The 19,114-nt window shown below is 37.8% G+C and overlaps 1 long non-coding RNA gene across 2 annotated transcripts; it reads left to right on the forward strand.

Annotated features, from left to right (window-relative positions):
• The first annotated feature begins 6,182 nt into the window (after nt 1–6,182).
• LOC108710966 lies at nt 6,183–17,948 on the forward strand. Of its 2 annotated transcripts, none has more exons than XR_001934834.2 (5): nt 6,183–6,351; nt 9,861–10,085; nt 12,977–13,048; nt 13,720–13,776; nt 15,882–17,948. It is a non-coding gene; the product is annotated as an uncharacterized LOC108710966 (long non-coding RNA). The 2 variants fall into 2 exon arrangements; XR_001934835.2 differs by having other exon boundaries at nt 6,188–6,351; nt 9,980–10,085.
• The last annotated feature ends 1,166 nt before the right edge of the window (nt 17,949–19,114 follow it).

Consider the following 19,114-nt stretch of genomic DNA (forward strand, 5'->3'; position numbering starts at 1 on the left):
TAAAGGTGAAGAATCTCTTTAATGTGTCACTAACGATTTTTGCCTTAGGTTATGTAATGACTTGCTAATATCAGGCTGGCTGGATTCCATTAACAGTAATGGAGCTAGACAGGTGTCTTTGGAGAATTGGCACATACCATACACAGTAAGTAGAAAGCAAGATCCCAAGGTTCTGCAGTTCACTCCCTTTGCCGGTATATGACCTGTTCTCCCTCAGATCGACCACAATGCAAACAACCTTTTCTTCAAATGAAGATATACCAGCGCTAAAAGCTCAGGGGTAGACACAAAAATAAAAAAGAAATGCAAACACAATATAGTGTAGTAGTTTCGAATTGGATGAAATATATAACCCTTTGTGCAATTACTATACGGTGTGGTTTGGGGTCTTCCACCAAGGGGTTAAAAAGCCATTCTTCCGTGCTTTTTATAGATAATGTAGCCACCTCCTGTGTGGGGCAATGGGTACTTACAGACATTTATAATTATCACCTGCATGTAATAAACATACCATACACACACAAAGTGGCTTTTTTAAATTTATGAACTTGTACCACATTGGGAACCGGACTGTATCTAACAAAATAAGCAAAATGCTCACTCTTGAGTGTCAGGGGTCATAAGTGTAATCTAGCATCGGCCTGGAGGAAGCTATTAACAGAATAAATGAAACATTCTCACCCTTGGGAAAGAATAATTATTTCTCTAGCATTTGATTAATCAGGGCATAGATATAATATGGGTTTAATGTCAACAACCTCTACTATGGCGGAATAATCTTAATAATATTTAGAGCAATACTTAGCTTTACAACATCAACCTGGAAAACATGGCAGATATTGTTATAATATTATAATAGAAATTGTTTTATTTATGTTTGCATATTTACTTACCATATACAAGGGGAGAAGCTTATTTTATCTGCAAAGACTGCTATTAGTAGTAAACTTTTCACCTTTCCTTAATTGACCTATTTTAATTCACCATTTATATACAGGTATGGGACCTATTATCCAGACTGTCCTGGGGTTTTCCAGATAAAGGATCTTTCCCTACTTTGGAACTTTATACCTTAAGTCTACTAGAAAGTCATGTAAACATTAAATAAAACCTGGGTTTGCTTCCAATAAAGATTAATCATATCTTAGTTTGGATCAAGTACAAGGTACTGTTTTATTATTACAGAGCAAAAGGAATGAATTTTTACAAATTTGGATTATTGTCCATGGGAGACGGCCTTTCTGTAATTCGCTTTCTGGGTAACTGGTTTTCGGATAATGGATCTTATACCTGTGCTGCATTACATGTGAAGCGTCAGTAACAGATTTATATATATATATATATATATTAGATCATTTAAAACGTCAAGCCCCGGGTGCTACTTCAGGAATTAGCATATTAGATCATTTAAGAGCACTCACGGGTGTTGTGAAGAATACTTTTTTATTGGAGTGTTACAATCTACCCCACATCAACGCGTTTCGGTTCTCTCTGAACCGTCGTCAGGATGCATCCTGACGACGGTTCAGAGAGAACCGAAACGCGTTGATGTGGGGTAGATTGTAACACTCCAATAAAAAAGTATTCTTCACAACACCCGTGAGTGCTCTTAAATGATCTAATATGCTAATTCCTGAAGTAGCACCCGGGGCTTGACGTTTTGAGGGTGAGTGCCAGTTCTACTACACGATTATATATATATATATATATATATATATATATATATATATATATATATATATATATATATCAAACAGGGGAAAGTTGTGCTCACCACTAGTTTTTAAAATCATTAGGCGGGGGTGCAATGAGGGTGTGCACCCCCGCCTAATGATTTTAAAAACTAGTGGTGAGCACAACTTTCCCCTGTTTGTTATAGTTATACAGGAGCAGTGACCAGCTCCATGTTGTAGCTCCCACCCCCTCCAACTATAGTCAGGTGATCCCACTGGTGTCTAATAAAAGGGCAGCCAAGTTTGGGAGTTTTACTTTGAAAGCAGCTAGTAAGTTGCAGGTAAAACGTATTCGTCCCTTTTATAAAATGTATAATTAAACCATAGAATTCTTAATGAATCAGATGAAAATTGAGCATAGGACTGGCCAGATATGGGATGACTTTGACGTAGTTGGCCAGCTTAAATATATTGCAATATATGGACAAACAATCCCTGTGTTGTTTAAAGGGTAAGGCATTTTTCAGTAGCAGTATGCACAAAATGTCGCTGTCTTAAATATATTGATAATGGGTTGAGTGCAGAGGAATTTTGTATTTGTCTATATATATATATATATATATATATATATATATATATATATATATATATATATATATATATATATATATATATAGTACAAGAATAAGGGATCCGCACACTCCACCTCCAACCAACAAATGTCAGAGGTGCGGGCACTCCAGACAAAGTATATATATATATAGATAGATAGATAGATATACAGTATATATGTATAAGAGAGTTTGTGGCACTCATGGGATTTAAAATGCAAACAGTACTAAAAAAGCCTGAAAACTGTTATTGCTCACGGAATGTCTAATTATCATGACTGTAAATTCAACTTAAACCTGTTATAGAAGCAGTTGGAGAAGCTCAAAGCCTGTTGCATTTACAGTAAGTCTTTTCTCCTTCACCTATATAATTCCTATTTGATCTATAGCAATGTTTTTGCTATCTGACAAAAACTCATTTTAAAGAAAAAGTACTTCAAAGCATACTTGTACTATACCGGGACCCCAAACTGAATTCATGCTTACATCCAAGCCTTTTATAATCCTATTTATTATTATAATCCTAGTTCAGATGTGTAGTGACAGCTATGTGATACTGGACTTTCATAAATTATATTTAGCCCTGATAAACTGTTTAAAATGCATTTACAGAGAGAGAGGGATTTTTACTAGCACCAGCAAATCATTTCATGTAAACTCTTAAATATCATCTGCAGCTTAAAATGGAAAAAAAAGCCAGATGGATTACTCAGAAGAACAAATAACTGTGTGTTATACTGGTGTCCATTACCATGAAATCTCTGTTTGTTATGATGATTTAAAATCCCTTGCAGCAAAAATATTAAACTTGTATCTCCTGCCAGTGCATAACATTATACCAACCAACTGTGGATTTAGACACAATTAAATTGTCTTGCAAAGATTTTCTTGCTGAGTTAGACAAGGCCGGTGTGTGTCGGGGAGATGCTTGGCTTAAGTTAAGCAAATATGTTTTTCAGTTTTCATGAACGTCCGATGGAAATTGCAGAGAATTATATTTATTGCAAAATAATGAATGTCAATATGCAATACTAATCACTTATAGTAAAACAAACTGGGGAGGGCATTTTGAGTTCACACAAAGATTAAAGTGAAACTCCACAAAGGATTGGAGGTCTAGCACTAAAATTCACTTTGCGAATGGGATAAACTCTCTGGGGGCTCATTTATAAACTTCGTGCAGGGCAGATTGGTTCGCACAGTGAATATATTTGCCCTGCGCATGGTTACGTTTATAAAGCTAAATAAGAGTGTGCAAACAGAATTGCGTTTTTTTTTTTACACTGCGAATGTCTATAAGCTTTTTAAATATGCCAAAAATCAGAAATTGCAAATGTTATGTGCACACTAAATAACTGTCAATTTATTCCCTTAAAAGTACCCTGTGTGGCTTAATTCAGAAGTAAATAAGTTAATAGTTACATAGTTACATAGTTAAATTGGGTTGAAAAAAGAGATAGTTCATCAAGTCCAACCCCTCCAAATGAAAACCCAGCATCCATACACACACCCCTCCATACTTTCACATAAATTTTATATATACCCATATCTATAATAAGGGGCATATTTATCAAGGGTCGAATTTGAATTGGAAAAACTTCGAAAATAAGTCGAAGTTTTTTTTGCCTGAATAGGTCCATATTTGATCTAATAGGTCCGTATTCTGTTGAATTGGAATCGTACTAATTGAAGGAATATCGCATTCGATAGAATTCGATTCGAAGTTTTCCCCAAAAAAAACTGACTTTTCAAAGTCTACCAATTGACTCCAAATAGGTTCTAAGAGGTCCCCCATAGGCTAAAACAGCAATTCAGCAGGTTTTAGATGGCGAATAGTTGGTCGAATTTTTAAAGAGACAGTACATGATAAATTTCTACAGTAAATTCTAATTTTCAATTTTTTTTTTACAAATTCCAATCGAATTTGGACTATTCCCTAGTTGAGGTACGAATTTTTTTCATTCGAAAAATTCAACTCAACCTTTGATAAATCTGCCCCTAACTATAGAGTTTAGTATCACAAAAGCCTTTGATATTCCGTCTGTCCAAAAAATCATCCAAGCCGTTCTTAAAGGCATTAACTGAATCAGCCATCACAACATCACCCGGCAGTGCATTCCACAACCTCACTGTCCTGACTGTGAAGAACCCCCTACGTTGCTTCAAATGTTTTAGTCTGAAAGGGAGGCCGCAGATTTTATATAGACATAAAAGGTTGAACTTGTGTCTTTTTTTGAAGCAATGTTACTATGTAAGAGGAACATATTGTAAGTAGAAATAAGCTTTATTATTACATAAAACCCTTTAAATAATATTGTGGGTGTGGATTTCAGGAGATATTTGATGTTTCAGAGTAAATGACCTCATATATTAATCATCGCTGCAAAGCACCATTGAACCCAGAAATATTCAGCATAATCATAGAGAACCCACTTGCAGTAGTTGTGTTAGTCTCTGGATATAGCAGAACATGGCAACTGGTGGTGGCTTGTTTTTCTAGACATTCTGATTTTAATCTGATCCATGGTGCAACTGAAGAGTCAACCTATGGGTTTTAGTCTCTTGCTTAGGGTACAGAGCCCATAGGCAACTGATGGTGATCTGATTGCATGACCCTTGGGCCTTCAGACTTTTCTCAGATCAAGAGTGGAATTTAGCTTGTGCTTGGCTGCCAAGAAGAAAAAACCAAGCCTGGATCCAAAAGAAGTTTAATAACTGGTCAATAAGGCAAGTGACCAAACGTGAAGGATACCAAGTGTGGATCAATTAATGAACACCACTGCCACAGGAGTATTTTCACAAGCACAGGGACAACACTTACTGATAGAAAGCCATAGAGCAGAACCTGTGAACTTGTGTTTAATGCACACAACATGTTTCGGACTGCATGCCCTTTATCAAGTGACACTATTGTGTGGGAAGAAAATACACTAACCAATCAGATTGTGCAAGATGATTAACTAGCCCTCAGGCAAACAGTAGTAAAAAGCTCTAGTTATGCAAGGGAGTTCCTAGCTGAAGGCTACAGGTCTCCCTAGTGGTTTAACTCACCAACTGTGGATCCACGGATTAAAGGACAAGGCAACACCGATGAAAAGTAGGTCAATTTTTTAGCCTACTTTTATAGAAATCGAAAGTGCTGCTGATCATTCCTAATCCAGTATGGTTCCATAGTGAGACAATCATCCTTGTTAAACTACCTTTTACTTGTACACGGTAAAGACTCAGACCAAGACTAGGATTCCATAGTAGATGAGTCCAGCTGGGATGGGAAGGGAAGAAGGCAGACACCTTACATATTTTAACATGTTGCTACATTGAATTACCCCAGACTTCAAGACTGAAAACATTTTCTATGATCTGATACCCTTGTTGGAATATAAATCATGCTCAGGCTATATACTGTATTTATCTCAGCTTTGAATGATATATTCTCAAATTTTCCAGCAGCTTAAACCTTAGTAATTAAAACCTCTCTCTTTGACCTTGAGCCCAGTGTCTGTAGGAGCCCATCACAAACACCTTTCACGTATCTGAGGAGGGATCTCCTTTGCACGGCCTGCTGTGTGCCACGTCATTGCTTTGGGTCGAATATTAGTGCCTGTATGAATCTTTAGCTTCATTCTGTCTTTTGTGTTACTAATTAGTAATAATAATTTACTGTATAATAAAAACAATTCTGGTCTTATCTTTCATGTGACTGAAACATGCTTTTGTGCAGAGGGTGCCCCAAGCAGTTGCATAATGACATGCATCACTAAGCAGCAAACATGGACTTGCAGTAATAAACACATCAACAATAACCCACTTAATATTATTTTTAAATAGGATAATATACAGTTTTTTTTCAGACATGATAAGCTTTTACATGTGACCCATTCTTGCAGGCCCTCCCAGCAGTGCAGGTGTTAAGATAAAAGGAGCAAAGCCCATCACTGCCATTCTGTTGGCTGCCTCGAAGAACCATGTGACAGTTGAGAGCTGTCTGCGAGGTAGTGAGCATTGGAATCTCTGAGAAATAAAGAGAACACAGGGGAGCGGCTGAGGAGCTCAGAAAGCGCAGCCAGGTAAGGAGGCACCTATGCATGCACAGTCTGTTACCCAGAGGGCGCTGGGGCTATGAATGGAACACACTCGGGAATAGAATAGTCTGTATGTGAACATTTCAGAGGCTTGCTTGATTATGCTTCTCAGTATGGGAGAGACATGTCAGAAGTGTTTACCATGTGTCTCTTCAAAAATCCCAAACTTTTTTGCCTTTGCAGAAGTGTGCCATACATCTGTGGTTTCCAGTGTGTTTGTATGTATACAGGACAACATATATGTTGGAGTGTGTGTATATACAGCATATATACTGTATATATTTATATCTTGTGGTGTAAGCAAACTGCTCCGCTGCTCCTACATTTTTTTTTTTATGTCACGGAAGATCCTATCCATCCCTGTGAATTAGGAAGACATTGTGTCATTCCAATATCCAGACAAGCGTATTATTTATGAAACCCCTGGCTCTCCTGCTGTTATTCCGGTGTGATGGCAGATGAAGAAGAATTAGTATGCTGTAAGCTTCCCTCCAATTCTGGATTTAACCCCTTCTACATACTCACACAGAATGCTCCTTGAATGGAGAGACAATTCTCTTTTGAAGCTCTCTGTTGTGATGTGAGATTGCCATTTTTCTTTCACATTGATTGTCTGCTGTAGATGTGCCTAGAATTCTATCATTGCATTGGTTTCGCAGGGCCTGGAAAGCATTTTTCTCCATCTATACAGAAGTGTGCATAACATATGTAACGGTGACATTCTGAGCAACTCACTACTCCATGCCATGTCTCATTTGCATCAGGCACATCTTTTAAACTACATTATTTGTTTTATGATATATCTATATATAATTTATTGATTAGTGCCACAGTTTTGGATGTAAAAATCAGGTCTATATGCAGAAAAAGTCTAAACTCATAAATGATCAATACTCCAAAGTAAAACATTGTGTGCAGAATACTAAGGGGGAATGAAATAAAATGTAAAAAAAAATCACACAAAGAAGAACAAAGGAGAAAAGTCTTCACTAGACACTTATTACATTGTGATATTTTTAAGGTTGCATATTTTTATGACACAACTGCATGGGGTCTTAAAATACTTTCCAGGTCGCAATAGCTACATTAATGCGGCACAAAGGAATATTTTTTCCCATGGTGCATATTTTTTTCATTGCAAACTTTATTGCAGTCGCCCCATTAGTACTAAGTTTTGTTATCCGAATGCTACAACATGTGCCAAGACCACAAGCCTATCCAACATGTCATTCCAAAAACATGTCATTCCAAATGACAAATAAAACATCGTTTACTATGTAATCTCCTGGGAAGGCTTTCCACTAGATGTTGGAATGTTGTTGGTGGGATTTGCTCCACTCATATGTAAGTGGCTGGACACTGATGTCTGGGATCAGGCCCGGTTCACATTGATATTCCAGTTCATCCTACAGGTGTCCACTTTGGTGTGGATTTCAGGTTTCTCTGCAGGCCAGTCAAGTTCTTTCTCCCATCTCCAATTCTGTATAGACCTTTCTTTGTGGACAGGATTATTATTCTGATAAAAGTAGGATAATAAAGTAGGAAGCACAGAATTGTCAAGTATTTTATGACCTAGTGGTGCCTGTGTTGGCAATGATGCATGTGATTTAAAGGCCAAGTGAAAACTTTATTAACCCCTATCCCAATATAACTAACATGCTCCAGTATCTGCCATAAATGGTTTTGGTGATTCCATTGTTTGCAGGAGTTAAACAGTTACTTTGCTTTCTCCTTACTGTTTATATGCCATGTTCCTCTCCATGTTTAGTCCAATCCTTCACTTCCAGAAGTGACATAATATTACATTTTTGGATTGTCATGGCTCACAGGCAAAACTCACTCTCAAGAAGAAACGTTGCACTCACACCCTTTAAGACTTACTTACTCTGCAGATGCTGGAAGCATTTCTTGATGGTTTGCAATAACGATGGTTCCTATCATTAGAGGGGTATTTCGCCATACTTTTAGCTTTCGGTAAATTGTAAATAATGGTTGGTCAAATGGAGGGCAAAAAATAATTTGGAAGTAGGAATCTAACATATCAAACTCGATAGCATGTGGGTCAAATCTTTGTTATCATTTTCCAGTATTTTGACTCTAAGACCAATGGCAATCAGTATGCCCTTTTTTGCTGGCAGACACATTCCATTTACTTAGATAGCCTTGGTTGTGTCTGTAGTTAAGGCTCGTGCAGATAAATAGGTATTGCTTTGAAACACAGTTTACATGCAAAACTGTCTGCCATAGACAAAACAGCCAATGGAAGACTTTTTAATCACCTTGGTTCTCCCTAAGAGGGTAGAGTGATAAAAAAAATGCCCATATATCATGAGCCTATTAGTAAATCTGCTGTGTAGTTTCCTTTAATTTGAAAAGTAGTGAACATTTTATGACAGATTGAGAATCTCACCACCATCGTTTTTGTGTTTTTCAAGGTGCTGGGGCCTTTTTTATGGAATTTATGCCAATTTGACACTCATATTTTGGCTCTACTGTACAATGTATACCCATTAATGTTAAAATTAAGTAATTAATTAATTAATGAAATGCATCTCATCACAGATTTCATGAATGCATATGGACAGCTTCATGAATAGCAATACCCATAGATACTAGTGATGGGCGAATTTGGCGCATTTTTCTTCGCTGGAAAATTCAAGAATTTCCCTTGAAATTCGTGAAACAGCGAAAAATTTGCGAAACGGACACTGGTGCATATATACTGGCGAAAATGGACCAGCGTCCAAAAAAACGGACGCCACCGTCCATTTTTTTGACGCCGGCAAATTTTCGCAGCGGTTTCACTAATTTATTTGTCTGCGGCAAATCGTGGGAATTCGCCGCGAATTTGCACCTGGCGAATAAATAAGGCCATCACTTATAGATACATTCATACTAAAACAGGACAATATGTAATGGGCATAGAGGACATCTAATATGTTCTAAACAGGGCAGAATTTGTGAATGCATATGGGCCCTGGATCCTAAGCGGATGCACCATCAAAAATACAGTTATTCTATGTTCTGAATCTGTATGAAGGTATTCAGCTGGAGACATAAATGTAAGAGGCAGCAAGAGGAGGCCATGGTGCTCTTTGCATATGGACCCACCAACCTGAAGCTGCTTTGTTTTATATCTTCTAGCAGAAGCTTGGAACACAGACATGACCATACCCTTATAATGGATTATAACTGGCACATGATGAAGTTATTGGAATTATATAATCTTTTCTTTTTTTAAAGGAAACACTAATTCTCAAACTCATACATAATTCAAAACAGTACTCTGTAAGCAAATCCTGAATAAATGATAAGTGTTTTCTAGAAATGTTAATCTGGTCTTAAATAACTTATTAAACATGACGTAGGGTTGCTGTCATTTTAGGATTTGAAATGAGAAATATATACAGTGAAATGATTTCTATTTTTTGCCTGGGAATGTTGCACATACTGTATAACAGCGAGCTGTGGGCTATTTTTTTTTCCCTGTTAAGGCAACTGTGGCTGCCAAGTGGATACTGATCAAGATAAATAGACTTCAATTTACTTGAATTATTCTCGCACAGCTGAACAGTACATCTCCGACAGACCTTTTCCCGTTCCTTTCTCTTAGTGAAAATCAAATTTTCCTGCCAGCGTCACCACTTGCTCTGGATCAGCCATCTTACCTTCTAAATTGGTTCGATTGAGGGATTATAACAGCTGAAATGGAGCCAAAGGTAAGTTGAACAACTGATACTCTGTACTGTACTTACTGTGTAGAGGAAAACTGTACCAAAACACATTTTTCTTCGGCACACCACTTACTTTCTTTCCATAGGATGCATTCAACTCCTCAGGCTACTTCCAAGCCAATTTCTCATACATGAATTCCCATAGGGAGGAAGCACACCAGACACTTGGCTTTGCCTTTTAGAACATCTATTCCAGCAGAGTTGGCACAAGCTTTCCGGGTCAACCCCTTCCTCAGGTGCAAGAGGAAAACCGTATTCATTATACATTTACAGAGATTTAAGGTGTTTACCTTATGTGCTATACAGTATATGTGAAAGCTTCATCCTCCTCCCATGGTTTTCCAACTAATGCTTTTTTAATGAAAGATTTCAATCCAGCTGATTTGCTTTAAATATTTAATGATACTTGAATCTGTGACTTCCTCATGTACTGTACATCTGTTGGCTTCATCATGCTCCATTGACTATGTATAATATAGCTTTGCATATGGCACTCTTCATGCTGCGGAAAATATAATTTCTGTAAATATGCAACTTAGCAAGCATTTAAAATAGGTTTTGATACTCAGCAAATGCTGAGACTGGAGAGAATGTATGTATATCTTTATTTAATTATACTTCTATAATTGCAAATGTATATTCATGGGCAATCTCTGAGCCAGTTCACGTAAGTCATAGCAGTCTTTAAGCAGGTAACGTTCACCTGCAAACATCTGATTGGTTGCTATGGATTAGTAGAAAAGCCCAAAAAACCCTTATCATTAAAAGCAGACACACAACATTCAGTCAAATTTAACCTTGAAAGCCATGTAGCTTTAAGTGATATTTTTCATGCATAATTTAGGTCTTTTTGTCAAATCTGAATTTTGGGGGCAGATCTGTTTTGTTAGTTGACTGAATCTTTTGTGAAGGATTTGGCATATAACTTAATCCCAAAATTATGAATTTTGTGCATCACTACTAAAAATAATCATAATACCTTTAAGCATTATACTTTTAGTGGAGCTTCCTATATATCCTCTGTGATCCCTGTCCTAAATGCCCCCCCCATACGAACTGTAGGAAGTAAGTAGCCAATCACAGCTCTGCCCTTGCAAAACGAAAGGTAAACTGCAGTTCTTTTCCAGGTCCCCAAAGATGCTGATTAAAGGCATTTTCCTTTCTTAATTTATAATGCAAGCGCAAATACTTGTAATCAATACCCTATAAAGCTAACAACTGGCTGAAAAAATATGATTGATACCTAAGATATTAATAGGGAAGGCATATAAAACAGAGGAGCGTTGTAAATGGAAGCTCTCATTTGTATCTGGATAGAAACTCTGGGCTAAGCAAAATGGAAACTTCTATGTAGTGCCAATGTATTCAGTACTTATTCTAACTGTAATTCAAAAACCTGGTGAGTGAGCCCTGTCTTGTATGTTTGTTGTGGAAAAACATGAAGGAAATGAAATTGTCTTTCCAGGAAGACTGTTTTATATAATCAGACGATAGACGCTCTGGTCAAAGCTCTTATTGTCTCAAACATAAATATTTTGGGTGTAAACCCAAACTTGGCTTTTTCTATTTAGAGGCATGAAACTGATTTGAGGTTAGCTGGTTTTCTCGAGATGATGAAGCAAAACATAACTTCCTGCCAAGGAATGCTGTTTTTCTGTAAGTGGAACTAAGATGGGACTTGGCTCAGAGTTCATTAACTTGTGCAAGGGGGGTAGGTAAAATGACAGTGGCATTTGCCCACTAAAGAGTAAGGTAATAATGTGGAAGGTAAAGTTAATCCAGATCCAGTTATCCTTAGCACCTAGCTTTCAGTGGTTTTCTCCATTCAGAAGAATAAAGGCGATCATCTAGTTGGTTGCCATACTATGCTACATAACTACAAAAAGATTCATAGTACATAAAATAAACTAGCTGTAAAATACAGTATACAAAAGGTATAATACCCATCTCCATAGGGGGAGGGTGATTGTTTGGGTAGGCTAAGTATGGTGGCAGACGGGGAGATTAATCTCCCAGCGACAAATCTTCTATACTTCAGGCGACTAATCTCCCCAAAATGCCTTCCCACCGGTGATTCGTATTCTTGCCAACAGGAAGTAGAGAAAATTTGTTCCTCGTAGGAAGATTTGTTCCTTATGAGGCAACTTCAGGAAATCCAAAGCAATTCGTATGCCATCCCACAGGCGAGAAGGGATTTGGGGAGATTAATCGTCCGTAGTAGAGAAGATTTGTCCCTGGGCGACTAATCTCCCCATCTGCCACCTCCCTAAAGGTGGTTAAACCGACTTACAGCTAAGGCTCTGGACACACAAGCAGATATTTGCAGCATTATCAGCGCGGTCCACACTGCGGTTTTCAAAAGAAGCCAACCGGCAGTGGCAATAATGTAAGTAAACCAGAGCCGGGCAAACCTGGCCAGGCACGGCGCCGGCTGAGTGCGCACTCAAGCACGCAAACACAGAAACTGAGCTTGAGCACGCATGCGCAGAAACATAATGAGGCAGAGATTCTCAGCGGCAGTCGGGGAGAGACGGGACCGGACATGGGGTAGATGACAGAGCAGGTACGTGCCTGGTGCCCCCCCAGCTTCACGCCCTAGGCATGTGCCTACCCTGCATACCCCTAGTTCCGGCCCTGAAGTTAACATAGACCTATGATTTCGTTTTGGCCTGTGGGGGTCTGTCTGGATCTCAGAGTGCCTGAATGCCAGGGTCACTTTTAAAGGAATTCAGTATATGGGTGTTGGCCATGTGTGCACAGAGAGTTAAATGAACAGGCTTAGCCTCCCCAAGCCTTAATAAAAATTCGCCTATGCCCATCTCTGCAGTCAGGTACTTGGGCTGTATTATTTAACTTTCTGTTCTATTTCCATGCAGTCTTCCTCCCCGCAGAAGCATACTGTGAAGAATCGTTCTAAATCCACTGAAGAAGTTCAGCAAGCAAAGAAGGTGAGATCACAATCTGCAGACAATCATCAATAACAGTCGTTTAGCTGGAAACCCATGGGCCCTAGTTTGTCAAGATCCCTACATCACTGCTTTGTAGTCCTACTCACTCATGTCTCTTATTTAAATTGGATCCATAATTTAAAGGAACAGTAACACTAAAAAAAAGAAAGTTTTAAAATAATTAACATATACCATACTGTTAGCATGCACTGGTGTGTTTGATTGAGAAAGACTACTATAGTTTATATAAATAAGCTGCTGGGTAGCCATGGGGTCAGCCATTCAAGCTGGAAAAAAGGAGAAACGGCTCAGGTTATAGCTTCAGGGTTGCCATTTTTTTAATGGGCCTAAACTGTTAGCTTTTACATTTTATTGTTGAAAGTTACGGGAATGGTCTTACTTTGTGAAACATTTAGGTAATTCTTAAGTGATATTGTTTGGTTTTTAATTATCTTCTTATAAATCTTTCTTAATGGAATTATTTATCAACTTGTATAGTTAAATCATTTTCAAAGATATTTTTAAACTGAGAAATTAACATATCTGTAGGTGTGTTGATATATTGATGCTTTTAAAAAAAACCTACATTTTGTTTTTCTGTCTGGTGCCTTTGCTAACACATTTATGCCTCTGTAACTATATAATTTGAATGTCAATTTATTATGTCTTAGGCATTTCATACACCACAGAAGTCCCTTCCAAATACAGGAGAAGAAGCCAATCTACAAGTAAGACTTATGCAACCTTGTTATAACTCACACATGCTTCAAAAACCTTCAATGCAAAATTTCAGCTCTTAAAATGACAAGTGTTCACTGGAAGTACATGTGACTTTCAACCTTGGCAGCAATTTGTTGCCTTTAGACTTACCTCGTGTTACGCTAGGATTCCCACCTGATTATAGCACCTATAAAAAGATGCCATTAATTCATTAAAAAGGTTTTTCTGTCCTCAAGTCAAGTCCTCAGCACAAAATAGATGTTGGTTTATCTCCAACAAGAAAGACACGTGCACACCCGGGCCCTTCAAAACAGATATCCGCCAGGTGCGCAGACCCTGGGAAGACGGCACTTCCAAAGTAGACACAGTGTACACGTAATTGGTTGTATCACCTGTCGCCCCTGAAATGTTGTGATGCAATAAACACAAGGGGCCTGTCCCCTGTTTGAATCGCCTTGAGTGCCGGTACCTATTTTTTTCTGTTGGTGGTACAAAGAAACCCATTTGTTTTCATGCTTGAAATGGCCTATTTGGAAAGCTGGATCAACACATTAAACTCTGGAACAGTTTCCTGACCTGGACCTTTCTCATTCCTTGGCACATATAGGGCAACACTGGTTTTTAACATTGCAACAAACACATTTGTAGATACAGTATGCTTCATTAAAGATGTAAGCATGGAAGGTTTTAGCATCTCTTTATAAATCATATATTGCAAAAGCAAACATTTTTATAGGATCTCAAAGACCTCATGTCTCAGTATGTCCCTGCTGCATTGTTTGTAATTGTTTTGCTTTAGTCATTTCATACTGCTTGTGTTCTCTTCAATTCCTTATACAGCCATGGACAATGTGTTTTAGCTATACAAATGAACTATGATAATAAATAAAAGGATATATGTGCATTGTCAGGTTTTTTGTTTTAACAATATATCTGTGAGCCTACAGTATGTAATGATGGGCACAAAATGCTGCCTGGTGTATTTGGGTGTACAACCTGGAGCTGCAATATTCCTTATCTCTTTTGTGGGAATATCCGAAAACAGTAAATTCAAGAAATAACAGGTACCGGTCCCACTTGTGAAGGCAAACACCATGACAGCTCTCATTGATATGGATATGGGAGAATAGATATATGGAGAAATGTAGGATTGGCCTCATAGGTTTGTGCAGATCTCCATTAACTGCCCCTGTTTTGTAGCAGCTATTCACCTGAGAGAGGGGTACTGGTATAATCTGGTGATGGTGCTAAATAAGCACACAACAAGAAATCCACAAGGTCTTTACTATAATAACAATGACATTACATCTACTAAGTAAAGGGAATTGCAAAGTGCAAAAAATTTTGTGCAATTAAAGGGGAACTCTGGGTTCCAAACCAAAATTTGATAAAGAGGCCCACATAACACAGAAATCTACTTTTTTGGATTCAGCCAAACCCCCAAACCCTTTGTGAAAGATTCGGCCGTATACCAAACTGAATCCGAATTTGCATATGCAAATTAGGGGTGGAAGGGGAAAACATTTTTACTTCCTTGTTTTGTGACAAAAACCTGATTTACCTCCTGCCCCTAATTTGCATATGCAAATCAGGATTTTGATTCGGTTTGGCCGGGCAGAAGAATTTGGCCAAATCCTGCTGAAAAAGGCTGAATCCTGGCCGAATCCCGAACTGAATCCTGGATTCGGTGCATCCCTATTTTAAATCCTGGCAGGGAAGCAGGGACTAAACACTGATGTTACAAATTGTAACAACTTCTATCTTACAGACAGCATGCAGGAACTACATAACCCACAATGCATTGCACTGTAATGTTCTTTCCTTATTGAAATCACGTGTGCAGGGAATTGGGGATTTGGCGGATGCAGGATAAGGACTTGGGTTACAGCTCCCATCTTGGTTTAACCCCTGACAATATGTGGGATAAGTTGTAGTCCAAAAACATTTGGGTGGAATGTACCAAAAATAATTCCAGTATATCATGCTCCATTTGCAGTACTTTGTAGCTTTAGGAAACCCATTCAGCAATCATGGACATGTCTACCAACCATACATATAGTTGTGTGTATAATTTCTACATCATGTTTATCTCAGTGGTTCTCTGTTTTCACAGGAGTCTGCTGATACTACAGAAGAAGCTTCATTGAAGGAGGGGACATGTGAAAATCAGGCACAGCATTAGTACTATGGAATATTCAGTCTCCAACTGTATCCAAAAGCAAGTTTTAGGATTGTTCCATATAATTTGTGTTTTACCTCGGAGTGTAGGGACCCCCCCCCCGACCCATCTTTCTATGATTTGGCCAACTGCAAATTCTTCTCAAAAGATCTGATTAAAATACTTATTTGCATATGCAAAACTGACTAACTGAGAATCCCCTCATTTCTAGTCCTTTCAGCAATATCTTTTTGGCCCAACGGCCCTATGCAGTAAATTAATAAGAAAAATAGGGCTTTGTACAGCTGGCCACATCTGAAAATGTGAAGTTTACCTTAAAATTAACAGCAGTGTTCCAAGACAATTTGTTATTTTCTGCAGTTCTATCATTTGCCGTGTTACATCTAAAAACTCACTAGCAACCAGGAAATTAATTGAATAACTAAATCAATGTACTCAATACAAAAATAACCTAGCCTCACAATTAGTCTGGTCTCTGGGTGCTAGGGCACTGTCCTAAGGAACCAGGTTGTTGTAAAAGTTCCAGGTTATTGAAAGACACAACAGAAAGGCACACCATTAAAAGAAAACAGTAAATAAAGAAGAGACAAGTTTGCTTAGATTATGTCTGCTTAAAAGTTACAGAAAAGGCCATTTATAGGTGAATGCCTCCTTAAAAACGTGTTCTTGGAGGAACTCTGTGCGTCCATCTTTGTGTGTATCTTTCTTATTATTGGTGGCAGTTTGGTTGAATGTATGCTTTTATGTCCTATTGTCTGAGTACAGTATAAATATTGTGATAATTCTGGCAGAGACATCAGAGCAGATATAATTTTTTTGCGTCTTCAAATTTGCTGTAATAAGTGATGAAAGATATTCCCACACCAAAAAATTAAGCATTGAGCCTTTTTAGTCCTTTACCGTTTTGTGATCTTTTCAGCCCCCACGGATTTTTTTTTAATTATTTAGCATCCTTTGCTGTTTTTGGCATGATGTGTCTGCCATACTGTAGATTCATTACCAAGACTATATCAATGTCATCTCACGGCTGGCATTTTGCAACTGACTAAACAGAAACAGCCATTTATTTTGTCAACACATACAGAAATGGAACAAATAATTTGAATAATGAAACAAGGAAACAGATATTTCAATTCATCAAGGAATATTCACCCAAATGAAGAGTAGACCTTCACTAAGAGCTTGTACTGAGAATTATCTATGGTTACATGCAACAGTGACCCTAACTGTTCCACCTATATTTGCCATCATCTCCCACCATCTAATGGATATTAAGAGATGCTAGGTGATATGTTCCACAACATGAGGTCTGGTTGTTTTGTTTGATGATATTACAATTTTTTATGGATTTTTTTAGTTTTAGAAAAGCAAGCCAAGTCAGTTTTCTCTCTAATTTGTACAAGGTGATGATGGAAACACTGGCTTTCGATTGGACGAGGAACCAGTGCGTATGACCAAAAGCCTGATTGTCTCTAAATGCACATGACCAAAGATGCCTTTTAAATGGTATAGACTAGAATTGTGTACAAAAACAGTGTCTAGGGTCAGGAAGTTGAAGAGAATAACATGGCTAAAAATATGTTTTGACTCTACACAGAGTGATTTAATTAAGGTGCAGGGTACTAGCTCTGTCTACATATTGATTCCCAAAAGACTGACAAAATATGATGTTGATATCCTTATGGGAGTTTCCACCTGATCCCTCCTGCGTTATCCTACAGGTCAATGCCATCGAAAAAAGGCTTGAATTGTTTGCAGCAAAAAGAGTTTCAAGCTCCACCTACAGTGGTTTTATTCCTTAAAGAGCTCGGTGGTGTATAGTGGGAGTATTGATTGGCATATACCGTATGTACATTGTGTGTGAGGCTAATTGTACTGTGTTTCATTTCCATTAAATAGTCCCTTCCAATAAGAAACACATAAGAGAATGTGAAACTTTATTCACTGTTTGTAGTCTCACCAATTGAAATAAAACTGGTCATACTTTGGTGGCCGAACCAAGCAAAGATCCATTTATTTGTCATGCTTCAGTAGCAGAGTTTCTTCTATTTAGTGCAGTGGTAAGCACCTTTTTATATGTAGTGGGACAACAATATTGATGATATGATTATGACATTGAAAGCTTTGGGGGCAATATAAATGCTGTGGAGGGCCAAATATGGCCTCCAGTTGTACAGCCCTCTTCTAGTTTGTAGACATGATAGACATGATGCTATTATATTTTAATAAGAATAGAGAGGCATCTATCTAAAATCCCTTATGCTTTATCGATTGTTTCTGTAATCCTCTAAGAATTATTATACGTTTTTTTTGTTTTTTTAGCCTGTTTCCAAGATTTTTATCTCCTCTATGTTGTCTACTTAAAGTGATGCTGACACTTAAAAACTACTTTAAAATATTAACGTACATTAAAAGCTACCTATACTGTAGGTCACGTTAATCGGTTTTTAATAGTTTAATCATTTTTTTGCTGATAAAGTAGGTCTGTTTATAAAGTAATTCTTACTTGAAGTTCCTAAACCTGACTGTTTTGCCAACCTGACTGTCCCTTCTTACCTGTCAGTTAGAGTTTCTACTGCGAACGGACTACTGCACAAATATGGCAGCCCCTGTGAGGAATATGGGGGAATCAGCTAGGTAATGTGAAAGCATTGGACAGATACTTTTATGGCAAAATTATGAATAGCATGCAAAGACAATGTTATGATAGATGGGGAAAAAAGGTTTAATTTCTGGTGTCAGTATCGCTTTAATTTCCCCCCTTTCACCAAAATTGTCTTTAAAAAATAAGTAAATGAGGCAAAAACTGAATTGTAAAATTGCAGTCAATATTGATGGTTTTGAAGGCATAATCCCCCCAAACTTGACATCAATGAGGGACAGATTTAAGTTTTACACAGTATGTATTCCTTTCCTTTTTAATGCAAAACAGGTATGGGATCCATTATCCAGAAACCCATTATCCAGAAAGCGAACGCATTATGGCAGGGGCATCTTCCATAGACTCCATTTTATCCAAATAATCCTTTTCCTTTTTCACTGTACTAATAAAGCAGTACCTTGTATTGATCCAAACTACGATATTATCAATCCTTATTGAAAACAAAACAAGTCTATTGGGTTTATTTAATGTGTTTAAATGATTTTCTAGAAGACAAGGTATGAAG

Source organism: Xenopus laevis, chromosome 3L, assembly GCF_017654675.1.
Source record: "Xenopus laevis strain J_2021 chromosome 3L, Xenopus_laevis_v10.1, whole genome shotgun sequence".
NCBI lineage: Eukaryota > Metazoa > Chordata > Amphibia > Anura > Pipidae > Xenopus > Xenopus laevis.